A 13,799-nucleotide genomic window follows, 5' to 3' on the forward strand; every position below is an offset into this window, starting at 1 on the left:
TCGGCCACAATGTTCAGGGACCCTTTCAAGCTTCTTATGGTGAAATTGAAGTCCAGCAGCAACAGGGCCCACCTCATCAGTTTGCTATTAGTTCTCATCGTCCTTAACAAAGCAAGGGCGAATGATCGGTGCACAGTATAAATTTCTGGCCCCAGATGTATGGCTTCAACTTCTGTAGGGACCAGACGATAGCAAAACATTCCTTTTCTATCATGGAAAGTTGTTTCTCTCTGGGTAGCAATTTCTTGCTGACATATTTGTTGAATTAATTGGAGGATCTCATTGTCGGGGGGGGGGAGGGTAGAACAGATTCTTGGTTTGGCAAGTGCAGATTTGGAAGGTTTGCGTTAAACAACCTGGTTAGATTGCCCCCTCCATCCTTTCTTCTGGGAGTCACTTACTAGATCGGATTCCAGAAGCAGAGCTATCCCTCACAGGCTGAGCTGTTGATGCAATCCAGGCAAAAATACCAGGCAAAAACACATATAACTGGAGGCAAGAAACTAAGCACAGCCATCTGACCACCTGAGATCCTTGTCTATCCTGCAGTGGGGGTTTGGATAGGAGACGCCCCAGGTAGACCCTAATGACGGCGACGCTTTGGCATTGGATTTGTCTTGCTGTGAATGTTGACTCCATCTAAAAGTTATTTCTGAAAAATAAAGAAATGAAATTGGTGAAATGAAATAAAGAAAAAAAAAAGAAATGAAATTGGTGGCTGGGCAGCTGAGTGATCTCAGCAGATCAACCAGCAGAATCCAGGGGTCCTACACAAAAGATGCGGTCTTTTCAAAGATCTCAAACCTCAAAAGATTTGCTCTTACCACATACCCCTCACCATTCTTTGGCATTGTGAAGAGCTCCATGAGCAATATGCAACCCTCCCAAGGGAAGTTTTTATTGCTCAGGACTTAATGACATTAGCTTTCGTTATGAGTTCAGCGGCTGGAGCATTGATGTCATTTGCCGTGTCTTCAAACCTGTAAAACAAAAAGATTTTGTCTTAATCTTTTTTAGTTTTGGAGCTTCCCTGAACTTACCTGCAGGGATACTTCTCCTATTTTCTGTTATATGCAGTATGTATGGTGTCTTGAATAAATGGGGAAATCCACTTTCCTGTAACTTCACAATTGCCTAAAATTCCCAGCGAGCAGCATATTGGACCTTCTATTTATATATACCTCTGCGGATTTCTGGCTGCTGAGTGCATCATTTCTTGCTATGGAGAGATTTTGCTTCAAGACCCCAGAAACATGATGATTAGAAACTGGAGTGGTTCATACCCCAGGAAGTGTGGTAAAAAGCGAGTCAAACTACTCGTGCAAAATGTCGTTCTCTGCTGGATCCGGTCATTTGAGAGGAATCCTGCGCAGTGGAGATGGATGAAAGCACATGACTGCACAGTGGTGCCTCGCAAGACGAAATTAATTCGTTCTGCGAGTTTTTTCGTCTTGCGAATTTTTCGTCTTGCGAAGCACGGATTCCCATAGGAATGCATTGAAAATCAATTAATGCGTTCCTATGGTCAAAAAAAGTCCAAACAAAGCCAAATTTGGTACAAAAAGAGTTTATTAAGTGCTCTTTAAAGTCACATATACTGTAAAGAGCATTTCAAAAATTGAAGGAACAATAATTTAAGTTTCTAAACATGACAGAAAAGCATTTAAAAATCAACAAAGTGTACAGTACTGTACATACATTTTCTAAGACTGGGGAACAACTTGAAGAAGGTTCCTCTTCCACTCTTCGCTTCTTGCTGAAGAACCTGTCCATGGAACAAATGACCGTGGCGCGTTGGCACAGCCTGGGGGTTCGGCCACGGCAAAGTCCGGGTGCAGCCGGTCGAGCGGTGACCTGAGGCGGTGGCCCATAAGCAGTTCAGCAGGACTCCGCCCTGTGGCCGCATGAGGGGTGATGTGTTGCACAAACCAAGTATTCGGCGACCCGCTCGTGCTAGTCTCCCCGGTCCAGGCGCGCCAGTGCCTCTTTTGCCGAGCGCACCATTCTCTCTGCTTGCCCGTTGCTGGATGGATGAAAGTGTGCCGTTAGGGCATGGCGGATGCCCAGTCCCAAAAGATACCGCTCAAAAGTGCCTGACGTGAACTGTGGTCCGTTGTCGGAGACAAGGACATCAGGACATCCATGCGTCGCAAACAGGCCTCGCAGCACCCGGATGACGGCCTTGGTAGTGGTGGAGGGCATCAGGGCCACCTCCAGCCATTTGGAATAGGCGTCCACCACTACCATAAAGGTCCGGCCGTGAAAGGGGCCAGCCAGATCAATGTGCACCCTCGACCAGGGTGTCTTTGGCGTCTCTCAGGTGTGTCCCTTACTTGCCGGTGGTGCAGGCCTCGACTCTTGGCACGCTTGACAGGCGGACACCCAGGCAGTGATGGCATCGTCCATATTAGGCCACCAGACGTAACACCAAGCCAACGCCTTCATTTTGACAATTCCCGGGTGGCCAACATGCAGAGCCTCCAGGACGCGCTGACGGAGTCCCTGGGGAATCACGGCGCGGTCTCCCCACAGCAGACAGCCGCAATGAGCCGAGAGTTCATGTTGTCTGGTTGCGAAGGGCTGGAACTCAGATGCAAAAGGCCCTTGTGGCCACCCCCTCCACACCCAGTTGAGCACCCGGCTGATGGTGCGATCCTAGGCAGACGCGGAGGCCACAGTGGCAGCCGATACAGGCGCTGCCAGAAGATCCTCAATCAGGAGGAGCGATGAAGCTGGAGCCATGTCTTCCACAAACGCTGGAAGAGGGCAACGGCTGAGGGCGTCGGCATGGCCCATCGATTTCCCCGGGCAATGGACGAACCGGTAGTGGTAGGCAGCCAGGAAAACAGTCCATCGCAGCATGCGTGGCGAGAGGACCGGTGGAGTTGGACGATCACCGGCGAGGAGGCCCAGGAGTGGCTTGTGGTCAGTGATGAGGTCAAAAGTCCTGCCATAGAGGTATTCATGGAACCTCTTCACTCCAGCCACAAGTGCCAGTGCCTCCTTGTCGAGCTGGCTGTAATTCCGTTCCGTCGGAGATAGCGTCCTGGAAAAGTAGGCGAGCGGTGCTTCTCTTCCGTCTGGAAAACGGTGACTAAGGACAGCGCCGATGCCAAAAGGTGAGGCACGGAGGCGCTCGAACAGCTGCTGGTGTGAGTCTGCGGACACCAAGACGTCATCAAAATATGGTACCACGCCCGGAAGCCCTTGAAGGAGATGCTGCATAAGGCTTTGGAAGATGCCAGGAGCCACTCACCCCGAACTGCAACCGGCGGCAACGGAATGCTCCTTGGTGGGTGACGATCGTCTGGGCTTCAGCAGTGGCATCATCGACGGGCAGTTGTTGATAGGCTTGGGCAAGGTCCAGCTTAGCGAAGACCTTACCCTCACCCAGGGAATGCAGCAGGTGTTGGACAACAGGAACCAGATAAGCATGCTGCTGAAGTGCCTTGTTGATCGTGCACTTGTAGTCAGCGCAGATTCTCACCGACCCGTCTGGCTTGACAGGCGTGACGATGGGGGTTTCCCACTTGGCGTGATCAACCGGCTCCAAAGCTCCTTGGGCGATCAGCTTGTCCAGTTGTTCATCCACCTTAGCCTTGAGAGCAAAGGGAACCCGGCGTGGCTTTAGCTTGAGGGGGGCGACTTATGGATCAAGGCTAAAGGAGATGGGCGTACCTGTATATTGCCCCAAGGTGCTGTCAAAAACCTCGGCAAAGTCTTTGACCAGACCCTCAGTCTCTGCATTAGAGATGCAGTTGATGCCGGTGACTTCCAGGCCGAGGGCATCAAACCAGTCTAGCCCTAGGAGGTTTGGCTGCTGACCTTCGACCACCACCAACCGGAGCAGGCCCGAAAAATCCTTGAAGGCGATCCGGAACCGGCCAACGCCTACCACGGGAATGTCGTTTCCCTGGTAGTCTCTCAGGTGTACGCGGTGAGAGTCGAGTTGCTTTTTGGACACTCTGGGTACCAATCTTTTGATGGTGCTCCAAGACACGATGGACAGGGCAGACCCGGTGTCGATCTCCATGTCATGCTTTTATAGGCAGCCGGCTGTCAACATTGTAGCAACAACAACCCAGAGTTTCCCACCTAAAATAACTGACGTGGACCTGAGTGAAAACTATTTACAGTATCCCCCTGCTGGCCCAGGGTGAAACTTCACTACATAACAGTACCACTGCACTTAGATGTTTTGGGAGATCAAATAGAAAGATAGCCATATAGAAGAGAATCTACCTACCAAACTAATTGAGTGCGTGACAAATTCACAATTGTCTGTAATTGTCTCACCCACAAATAGAATATAGGAATTAGAGGAGAGTTAAAGTAGCTACTGCTATTTTTAAATCACTCTTTTTACAATTGGCTGTGGAAAAAATTCAAACATTTGGAGGATTTGTCTTGCTGTGAATGTTGACTCCATCTAATAAAGTTATTTCTAAAAAATAAATAAATGAAATTGGTGGCTGGGCAGCTGAGGGATCTCAACAGATCAACCTGCAGAATCCAGGGGTCCTACACAAAAGATGCGGTCTTTTCAAAGATCTCAAACCTCTAAAGATTTGCTCTTACCACAGACCCCTCACCATTCTCTAGAACTGACCACAGTTTGCTCATGGGCAGGAGCGGAATAACACTTAACAGCCTCCTGACCAAGTGCCCGATGCACAACATGGATGGTGCTTGAAGGAACGGAATCACCATCTCACCACCAGAGATCCTTCTCTTATCCCGCACTGGGGCTTTGGAGAGGATGGGCCCCAGGTAGACAGTGGCAGGCATGCTGAGGAGATCTTGACCATTCTCGATAAAAGTGACCTCAGTTATCATGCCGGATTTCTGTTGTTGTTCTGCCCGCTGACTCTCCCCCAGCTGTAGGGCGGCTGAGGCCCCACTGTGCACCCTGTCCCTATGGGCGTCGTGCACCCCATCCCTAGGGGCGCTTCACCCTGCCCCTGGGCACATCACCCAAGGGGCCCAAGAGGTTTCCTCCGCCACTGTCTCCAAGGTCTTCCACAGAGCTCTCCCAAGAGCACCTTTGGGCAAAGGATGTGCCCAGCTCGGAAGCTATGGCCTCAGGGTGGGAAGCTTGACTTTAGCACAGTTCAAAAAATCCTCTTTCTGGTCTTTTTCGTTGGGCCTTTTCTTTGTCTTCTTCGTTGAATCAATTTTACTGTTGAGGGAACCATTCAGATCCCCCAATCCAGAGGTATTGGAGGATCTCACTGTCTTGTGGGGAGGAGGGAGGGTAGAACAGATTCTTGGTTTGGGAAGTGCAGATTTGGAAGGTTTGCGCTGAACAACCTGATTAGATTGCCCCCTCCATCCTTTCCTCTGGGAGTCACTTACTAGATCGGATTCCAGAAGCAGAGCTATCCCTCGCAGGCTGAGCTGTTGATGCGATCCAGGCAAAAATACCAGTCAAAAACACACATAACTGAAGGCAAGAAACTAAGCTCGGCCATCGCACCACCAGAGATTGTTCTCTATCCCGCAGTGGGGTTTGGATAGGAGACGCCCCGGGTAGACAACTGCAGACATACTGAGGAGATCTTTGCCATTCTCTTTACAGTGATCTCAGTTATCATGTCTGATTTCTGTTTTCGTTAATTCCTCTTTCTCCCAGTCTGGTTCAGATTGATATGGTCCACGTAATCAACACCAATCTGTTGGTCATAAACAATTTCGCATCCTAAAGGCAGTTCATCACCAACACAGTCAGGAAATGTCAATGGATTTGTAATCCTGTCCCGGGGGTCGATCCACAACGTCTGCCAGGTGTTGTGGTTAATGTAGAAGATGCACCTGTCGTAGTCTCTCGCTTCCTTCCAGCCAGCGGGCAAAGGTAGCTCTGAGCTCATGCAGCCCGACGACGCCTCCTGCCACCGGCTGCCCCATGGGTGCCCGACCCATCCCTTGCCCCCTAGCGGCCGGAGCCTGTTGCGGTGGCTGCTGCTGGCGGCGATTGCACCCTCCGCTCAGCCACATCATCTCTGGTGGCGAGAAGGCCACCCTTAGTTTCTTGCTTCCAGTTATGTGCATTTTTGACTGCTATTTTCATCTGGATTGTGAACTGGAGAGTGGCGTGTAGAAAACGTCAAGGGAATCGGCTCCGGAAATGTCTGGATTGGAATCTGGACTGTCAGTTTTTGGAAAGACCCTAATGACGGCACCTCTTTTAGCATTGTGAAGAGCTCCATGAGCAATATCTACCTACCAAACTAATTGCAAAATCTACCTACCAAACTAATTGAATGCGTGACAAAGTCACAATTGCCTGTAAAGAAGTAGTCTAGAAAATCTTCTCACCCACAAATAGAATATAGGAATTAGAGGAGAGTTAAAGTAGCTACTGCTATTTTTAAATGACTCATTTTACAATTTGCTGTGGAAAAAATTCAAACATTTGGAGGATTTGTCTTGCTGTGAATGTTGACTCCATCTAATAATGTTATTTCTAAAAAATAAATAAATGAAATTGGTGGCTGGGCAGCTGAGGGATCTCAGCAAATCAACCTGCAGAATCCAGGGGTCCTACACAAAAGAGAGGGTCTTTTCAAAGATCTCAAACCTCTAAAGATTTGTTCTTACCACAGACCCCTCACCATTCTCTAGAACTGACCACAGTTTGCTCATGGGCAGGAGCAGAATAAGACTTAACAGCCTCCTGACCAAGCGCCAGAACCTCCCCTTGGGCTGATCTGCCAAGGCCCGATGCACAACATGGATGGTGCTTGAAGGAACGGAATCACAATCTCACCACCAGAGATCCTTCTCTACCCCGCAGTGGGGCTTTGGAGAGGAAGCGCCCCAGGTAGACAATGGCAGGCATACTGAGGAGATCTTTACCATTCAGATGCAACCATTCAGATCTCCAAATCCAGAGGTATTGGAGATCCTTACTGTCTTGTGGGTGGGGGGAGGGTAGAACAAATTCTTGGTTTGGGAAGTGCAGATTTGGAAGGTTTGCGTAGAACAACCTGATTAGATTGCCCCCTCCATCCTTTCCTCTGGGAGTCACTTACTAGATCGGATTCCAGAAGCAGAGCTGTCCCTCACAGGCTGAGCTGTTGATGCGATCCAGGCAAAACTACCAGTCCAAAACACACATAACTGGAGGCAGGAAACTAAGCACAGCCATCTCACCACCAGAGATCCTTCTCTTATCCCGTACTGGGGCTTTGGAGAGGATAGGCCCCAGGTAGACAATTGCAGGCATACTGAGGAGATCTTGACCATTCTCTTTACAGTGACCTCAAGTTATCATGCCGGATTTCTGTTGTTGTTCTGCCTGCTGCCTCCCCCCCAGCTGTAGGGCGGCTGAGGCCCACTGCACACCCTGTCCCTATGGGCACCGTGCACCCCATCCCTAGGGGCGCTTCACCCTGCCCCTGGGCACGTCACCCAAGGGGCCCAAGAGGTTTCCTCCGCCACTGTCTCCAAGGTCTTCCACAGGACTCTCCCAAGAGCATCTTTGGGCAAAGGATGTGCTCGGCTCGGAAGCTATGGCCTCAGGGTGGGAAGCTTGACTTTAGCACAGTTCAAAAAATCCGCTTTCTAAGTTGATGAAGCAACCAGCTTGTTCCTGACTCGTCTGAGTTCTACTAATCAAGATGCCTCCCTGGTTCAAAATCCCTTGGAATCCCTCTTAAAGAATACACACATAAATCTGATTCTTGTTCATCTAAAACTGTTTCACTCTTGGGTTCCTTCAGGTTTACAGAACTGTACCTGAAGGCAGGCTTAGGTAACATAACAAGCAAAGAAACTATACCAGAGGGAAGTTGGTCCTGAGGTGACTGCTTGGGCAGGGAGGAGGGTGCCTAGGAGGAACTGCAAGGCAGGATTGTGAGCAGGTGGCAGAGCCAGCCCATCATTAGACAAGGTGAGGCCACTGCCTCAGGCTGCAGAAGCCCCCCAGGTGACGCTGCCTGCCCCGCGAGCTCCGGGGACAGCTGGGAGGCGCAGCGCGTCTTCCCGCTGTCCCTGGACCTGGTCTGCAGGCGGCCGGCGGGGAGAAGAGCACTTCTCCCGCTGCTGGCCCCACAAGTGCCTGGGGGAAAAAATTTTTTTTTTCTTTATTTCCCCCCAAAAAAACTTGGTGCGTCCTATGGGCTGGTGCGTCCTATGGGGCGAAAAATATGGTATATAGCCAAGACGCAGGGAGGACCTCCACGCAAAAGAGTTAATTCCCTCTCTGACACAAACACCCCAAAAACTTGGTGAGGTAGCGCTGAACTCGCCAATAAGAGAGAGACTGTTTATCTTTAACAACTCCCCACTAGCGAAGGTGGGCAGCAAGGGAGAGACGAGATAAAAAGCTTGTTTAGACACAGAGTTTGGCTGGAAATAAAGAGGGGATCGCAACACAGCACAGGCAATTCCTGTTATGATACCCCACGAAGAGTTTGTTGGGAGCAAAAACAAAACACCCCAAAGGTTTAAGGAAATTGCGATAAAAAAGAGATGGAGATAAAAAACAGAAAAATAAAGGGTCATACAATAAACAAAAGATGCAGAGCCCCAAGGGGAAAGTGGGAGATTGAGAAGACTACCCCAACTAAAAAGAAACAAGTTTTGTTTGGGTATTAGCTCAAAAGTTCATGAATCAAATAAGTTGTAATTAAGTAGCAAGTCAGTTGATTGTATTTGCTATTCATATGCTATACATATGTCTGTAAAACATTACACCTGATTTTACTATTAATCAATGGAATGCAGGAATGTGTTCCTATCTTTGTCTAGGCCGGTGGGCATCAACAAAATATATTCGGTTAATTCACAAAGGTGCAAGAAAATTACTGTTATTATTCTGGAACTTGTGGTGGCTGTGGGTTTGCAGTTTAGGAAGAGATGTAAATGTTCCTTAATCAGAGAGAGAGAGACAGAGAATGAAGTTTCAAAGTAAAATGAAGTTCTGCTGCATTGGGAGCCCTTCCTGCTCCTTCTGCTGAATGGGACCCTCGGTGGCTCTGTCACTTATTTCCTCCAAAAATTCCTGGAGCAGATCGTAGATGATCAGTGGTAGGAATATGACCTCGACCGCAAGGTCCTTGGCCAGGTAACACACTGCCTGCAGGAGCTGCTCTGGAGGCAGGTAGGCGCCAAAGACCTGAAAGAATAGATGAGGCTCAGGGATGCCATGACAGCCACACTTTGTAGAAGAAAACCGATGGCCCCACTCAGCAGAATGAACAGGAAAGGCTCCCATTGCATGAGGGCTGGCCTTTAGAAATCCATCAAACTGCCAACAGTTTCTTCCAAGGAACCTCGGGAATTGTAGTTTGATGGTGATATTGAGAATATAAAGCCATCCAATAACATTGTTTTCTGGATGATTTACCGTTCCCAGGGTTCCCCATTTAAAGGGGCTGTCCATTCTCATGCAGATAACAGCCACCCATCCCAGTATAGATTGTAGCCCCCATGGGAGCAAAAGGTTAAAGCCTTTCATCACCAGGTCCCAATCTGAATGTGGACTTTGCACCTTCTGGTGTCATGGCTACTTTTATTCTAAGGGTTGTCTCCAGTGTTAGTCATCTTCAGAGTAGACCCACTGGAATTTTCCACTCCCATTTCTGACAGAATCCACCAGCCAAGGGGACTAGTTTTGCTAGAAAGCTGGTTGTTCAAACAGATGCCTTGGGAAGAGTTGTCCTGTTAACCAAATGCCCATCACTGATGCACGTTTCGGAAACAAATTTCATCTTCATCTAAAATGGTAACACAAAGTGATGATAAAAGTGGCAGGTGAATACTCTTGGCCCTGCCCTGGTCTCCTGCGCTCCAGAATGATCCCTGTGTGATCTAGAACAGGCACTTTGTGTAGTCACTGCCTATTGGCTGTCGTAGGAAAGAGTGGGGGAAAGCACCAGTTCCACCCCTTGCTGCCTTGCGGAGAGGAGAAATGGCTGTCTCGGCCTTCTTGACTTATGCTCTGTTGCTCTTGTTTTTAAAGAACCTAATAGTTTCTGTTGTGCGAAATGACTCTGCCTCCTGCCATGAGGCAAGAATCAGTTGGAGATCCAGGAGGAAGAGGCTTGGAGACTCCTGACACTGAGGGCGGGGTGGAGAAGGCTTTTTCTGCTGCCTGTCCTCAGAAAGAGAAAGATACTTTCTGAGTGAGTCCTACAGATTCCCAACATATCTCTTATAGCAATAGAAGCTCAAGAGCCCCATACATGAAGGGAAACTTATCTGTCAGACCACTTGTGTCAGGACTGGTTGTTGTCCTCTTCAGATCACCACACAAATGCTGCTTCTTCTTTTATAACTTTTTATTGCGTATTAACAAACAATCTTATAAACGGTTCCTCATCTATTATTCCTCAGACTCCCTCATTTCAGGTACCTTCTTAGCTCTGCTTCTCCGTGACCAGCAAATTTCAAAATGGCGAACGCTTTCCCGCTCTTTTTTCTAACCTCGCTAGAGCTGGCTTGTATCTCCCCTCCTCCGAATCTGAGCTATAACTTAACCCTTGTCTTTCCTGTGAACATCCTGTCCCTCCATGTTGTTCCTGTTGCTCTCTTCTATTAGATTCACTGCTTTCCTCCCTCCTCCTCTTATGGAAAGCTTTCTCCCTCTGGAAACTTCTAACTCTTAACTGTTCCCTGACATCTTGTTCCAGGTATGTGAAAGACATACTTGGCCACTTTCTCCAGGTATTGATACGATAGAACAGAAAGCACAGAAAGCCTCTGTGGTGATCACACAGGGTCCCCGGACGTTTAACAGTCTATTGATCCCTGTGCCACCACTGTGCTTGCTTCCCCGCTGCCAGTGAAGGGGCCATTAGAATATTGTTCTCTATATGATCCCAAAAACTCTTTTAGGCATTTTCTCCTCACTCAGAATGACTGGCTTAGGTGGGTAAAAGATAAGAGCAAAGTTGAATGGATGTTATTGTACCCCAGACAGGGGGCACAAGAAACAAAGCCCCATCTTATTGCTATTAGTGTTGAAGGAGTGAAGACCAGGGGTCCACCTGGGTCCACTTTGGAGAGCCAGACTGAAGCCATTTTATAAGAAGCAAGCTAAAAGCTAAAAAACTATTTCTCTCCTCTGCCTGCACACAGCATTTTTGTAAATGCAGCAAGTGTGGTCAGAGCACTTCACACCTGCTCTAGCTGTTGACCCAATTCCAGTAAACAGACCGAGAAGAGAGCAACAACAGGAAGATGTAGCTCACCACAAGACTAACGGTGAGAACACAGATGGTCAGATGTGGTTTTACTAGGAATTGTAAGTAGGTCAGATAATTTATGAGCTTGCAGCACCACCTAGTGGATAACGCAGCTTTGAACCAAAGGCCGCCACCAATTTTCCTATTGGTAGAGCTTTTAATGAATATGCATAAAGGGGGATGTCTGGGAGGTGGAAAGGGGGGCTGAACTGTTGCTTTGCCTTAGAGCATAAAAGTTGTCTGCATCTGACTGTTTGTGGGCATTCTCTCATTTTTTCCTGAATGCACCCCTTTTGCTTTTGTCTGACAAAACCAAATTGAATAAAATCTTTTCTTAAAGAAATATTGCTGCCTGGATTTTTCCATTCTGGTCTGTGTTCTGAAGTCTCTTACAGTGTAAATCACATGTTTTACATATGAACATGTGTTGAGGTCCATCAGGAGAACAAGGCTGCCATTGATGGAACAGGCTCAAATGTTTATTATTCAAGGTTGTAAAGAGATAAGCAGACTCAGGAACGCATATTGCCGTGGTGTGGAGAGGCTGGTGAGGCCATTGCAGGAAAGAAAGGGGGTAAGCCCATATAAGGACATAGGAAGTTGCTATAATTTTCGATTTACAACAAATCAGGTGATTTACAAGAAATCAGGTGGTATTGTATTCTGCAAATGTATAAAAAGCTGGCTTGCTTAGAATTCGGGGCCAGACTCCAAGCATGAGCTGGTCTGTGCCTTTGTGTCCAAGCAATTGCTTCACAAAATAAAAAAAAAATCCTTTTTCCTGCTCTCGTTTGACTCTTGCTGCGTCCTTGATGCTCCTGGTAACAGATAGGGACCTACCTGGTAGGTCCTTCACCACCAACCCGTTACTCTCGGGTAAAACACTGAGTCCAGACAGTTGTTAAAAATTGAACCAAATAAACAAGTTTATTTTATAAGCATTAAAAAGTTTATGGTTTCTCAGATAATATTCCTGTCAGTTTCTTAACTTTAGTTTTTTTAACAGCCTATACCTTCCTAATACCTTCTGACTGATTATATCAACGGTTTGACTGACTCCTCTTAACAGATTCTCTCACTCTCTCACATCAGACTAGCCCAACCCACAGACTTATCTTCTCTGTCTTTCTAACTCCAGACTGACTTCTCAACCACCCTAACTCTAACTCCTCCCCTTGGGTTCCCATTGGTTGGTCATTTTACAATTACCGTATTTTTTGCTCTATAAGGCTCACTTTTTCCCTCCTAAAAAGTAAGGGGAAATGTGTGTGCGTCTTATGGAGCGAATGCAAGCTGCGCAGCTATCCCAGAAGCCAGAACAGCAAAAGGGATCGCTGCTTTCACTGCATAGCGATCCCTCTTGCTGTTCTGGCTTTTGGGATTCAGAATATTTTTCCTCCAAAAACTGGGTGCGTCTTATGGTCTGGTGCGTCTTATAGAGTGAAAAATATGGTGGTTAACCCTTTCCTTATGAACCCAGTATGATGTCACACACCTAGGAGGGCAAACGCCACAGCCTCCTTTCTTTCTTCCACTGTTTATTGTATGTAAGCCACTTAAGTGAGCAAAAAGTGGCATAGAAATGCAAAATGCCTCCTGCGGCATCTCTACCTGTCAGGGAAGAGGAGGAACGTCCTCCCACCAGATGTCAAAGAGAACAACAACTACCAGACTTTTAGAAGACATCTGAAGGCAGCCCTGCTTAGGAAAGCTTTTAATGTTTGATGCCTTACTGTATTTTAATATTTTGTAGGAAGCCGCTCAGAGTGGCTGGGGAAGCCTAGCCTGATGGGCGGGGTATAAATAATAAATTATTATTACTACTGTTGTTGTTATTATTATTATTATTATTATTATTATTATTATTATTACTTGAACAACAAATTGAAGCAGGGCTGTCTGAAGGGATTTCTAATGTTTTGGCATTTCTCTGACACGTAGGACCTCTTGGGGACTGTTGGGACCATCCTTAACATTAGTCTTCCTCCACTCTGGACTTTTCTTAACAAACAGCATTCAAAACGAGCCAGCGTTAGGTGCATTTTGTGACTGGAAACTAGCATTTTGCGAGGACGTGGAGAAGTTTGGTAGCCAGGTTTGCAACTAACCTTCCATCTGGCTTTGTGCTGTGCTGCGCGGAGCAGCGTCGCACCCTAAGACACACGTCTCTTGCCAACCCACCTATCTGTCGCAGGGGCAGAGCATGCGCACAAGGAAGAGGCACGGTTCGCGCCAGTTTGTGCCCCTCCTCCTCTCCCTGCGAGGCAGGTCGACAGGCCTGAGGTGGCAGGAACAAGATGGGGGAAATGGCAACTGGCGAACTGCTGCTCCTCCCTGAGGCACCTTATCCACACCTCATAACAGAATGACCTCTTGGATCTCCCCTCAGCATCTTGGCGCTGCTTCCCAAGGCATGCTAGTGGGGGAAGAAGAAAACGCCGAGCGATGGATGGTATAGTAGGGCACTATAGGGCATGCCCCACAAGCTTCCATTTGCTCTAAAGGCTGAGGGAGCCGTACATTGCTCCTCTCACCACTCCTGCAGAATCGCCTTCAGAAAAGTCCCTTCCCCTTTCTTCGGCATCTGCAGGGCCGAGGTTAAGGAAGCCT

The sequence above is a fragment of the Podarcis gaigeae genome (genome assembly GCF_964106915.1).
Source record: "Podarcis gaigeae genome assembly, chromosome: 8".
NCBI classification, from domain to species: domain Eukaryota; kingdom Metazoa; phylum Chordata; class Lepidosauria; order Squamata; family Lacertidae; genus Podarcis; species Podarcis gaigeae.